This window comes from Cyprinodon variegatus, unplaced genomic scaffold (genome assembly GCF_000732505.1).
Source record: "Cyprinodon variegatus isolate N-32 unplaced genomic scaffold, C_variegatus-1.0 Scaffold94, whole genome shotgun sequence".
NCBI lineage: Eukaryota > Metazoa > Chordata > Actinopteri > Cyprinodontiformes > Cyprinodontidae > Cyprinodon > Cyprinodon variegatus.
In genome coordinates this window covers 322,251-324,833 of record NW_015150547.1, presented here as the reverse complement: position 1 = coordinate 324,833, position 2,583 = coordinate 322,251, and positions in this window count along the sequence as shown.

Below are 2,583 nucleotides of genomic sequence, written 5' to 3'. Positions count from 1 at the left end.
GTGTGGACGGGGCCTTAATTACTATGTTTATAACTGTGTATAGTTCATTAGACAGTTGATAAAAATACACTCATAATATGTTTTAAACTGCAATAAAGTTCTTAAAAGAACAATGTATTTGAGTATTTTATTTTTTACGATACGACTTGGAATTATGAGTAATCCAGTGCGTAGATTAAAACCATAACCGTTACGTACAATGTGTGAGCGACGATGGATACCAAAAAAGAGGTACTTAAGTGGATTCCAGAAAAGAAAAAGCAAAGAAGAGCTGTTGGAAGAACGGAAAAAACTTGCCAAAATAAAGACACCCTTTCAGAGAACCGAAGAAGGAGAGGTGGATGTTGCTGCTGAAGTGAGTAAAGATTGCGACCAGGAGATGAATGGAGAGAGCGTGGGTGAGGAGGGGGGCCGTGAAGCTTAAAGTAGCCCGATGAGACTCATTTACAACAGAATATACTAAAGTATATCCATGTCTAGTGAAGGTGAAGAATGATGAAATGACGAAGTGTGTATGTCTGGAGCACATTTTGGGTCGGTTTTCTACGGCAGCGGCATACCTGGTGTTGTACATCATATGGGGCCCACCCAGATAATGATGCTTACAGGCCTATTGTTGTGTTGTTACGCCATTGAAGAAACCTCCAGCAGAACCAGGCTCAGTGTGAGCGGCCATCTGCCGAGGCCGACTGGGGTTCAAGGAGACAGAAGCAGAGTTACAAAAAGCAGCTGTAAAAGGTAGCCCCGTCCAGGAAACACACAACCAGGCAGAAGAGCTCCGAGCCAGCTCCCATGTGAGAGGATGAAGAGAGCACATCCAGCTATTCACAGTCAGAGAAACAGGACTACACTGGAAAAAACAGGCTGATCTTCAACATCTATAAAAAAAAAAGGTGTTGATGGCAGCAGCATCACTGATATTTCTCTCTAGGACCGAGATGAGGCGAAGCTACTCTGAGAAAAAGCAGAGAGAGCAGAACGTTAGCGAATAAACTAACAGATTCTGCAGAGTGGAAGAATAGAGATAGAATGAAGCAAAATGATGAAATAGGGGTCCCTATGTCCTCCAGAAGTCTAAGCCTATAGCAGCATAACTATAGAGATAGCTCAAGATAACCTGAGCCACTATAAGCTTTATCAAAAAGGAAAGTTTTCAGCTTACCCTTAAAAGTAGACAGGGTGTCTGCCTTAACGACTGGTAGTTGGTTCCACAGGAGAGGAGCCTGATAAGTAAAAGATCTGCCTCCCGTTCTATTTTTAGAAATTCTCGAAACCACTAGTAAACCTGCAGATTGAGAGCAAAGTGCTCTGTTAGGAACATAAGGAAGTATCATATCTCTGATATAAGATGGAGCTTGGCCATATAAGGCTTTATATATGTGAGAAGGAGGATTTTAATTCTATTCTGGATTTAACAGGAAGCCAATGAAGAGAAGCCAGGATAGGAAATACATGATTTCTCTTTTTAATTTTCATCAGAACTCTGGCTGCAGCATTTTGAATCAGCTGAAGGCTTTTAACTACAGTTTAACTACATGTCACACAACAAGAAGTAGAACAATAACTGATACGCAGGAGAAATCAAGGAACACAAAAACTTGTGTTTTATTAGATCTCTATGAAGGATGCCATTGAACACGCACAACATGCATGGTTTACTGAGTAGTAGCCAATCCCATATATGGAAAACATGCGTCACCCTCTGTTTTTTATTTTCTTTTTATAGTTTCGGAAGGGAAGTGAAACAGAGCGTACACATTAATTCCTGTTTACATGTACTCAGTGACCTTAGTATGTACTATAGCAGGACCCCGAAACTGATGGTGAGATGGAGCGCAGAGGCGTAGCTAGACATTTTTTATGGGTGGCCAGACAATAACCAATGTACACTGAGGGGTGGTCGAAAGTGGATAGGCGCCAGAACCTCAGGGTCAATCTACACTATTGCAACGGGAAAAATAACGAGGACAACATCCATATTTCCTACAGCCTTTGCTAACAAATAGACGCAAATATTAAAAAATCTGTGCTTTCTAGATGAAAGGCATAGTGGATACAATTCTTTCAGGTTGAAGTTCTGGGCCTTTGTCATTACTTACCTACTTTTATCAAAAATTATTCTGTATAAAATTGATATTTACAAGTACTAATATATAAATAAATAAATTATTTTTCTATTAAAACAGTTATTTATCTATGATTTCACTGAAGACTCCTAGATGACTTTCAGAGACGCATCATTTTCTCTTTAACTCATATAACACAAAATCTAGTTCTGAAAAGAGCATGAATGATCATCTTTAATGTTAGTATATTGATGTGCATAAATAACCACAATGTTTTTGTTGTCATTGTTAATAAATGAAAAATAAAAATGTTTTGAATGTTCCACTTGAGAGTATTACTGCCACTGTCTGTTTTAGAGGGGGAGAAAAAGGTAGGGGTGGCCACAATGATTAGCTAAGGGTGGCCCTGGCCACCCCTGGCTCCCCATCAAGCTCCTCCCCTGATGGAGAGAGGATCCTCTAATTATATATATTGTATTGTTAAAGACTGGCTCTGTGTAATGCACCCTGATGCTCT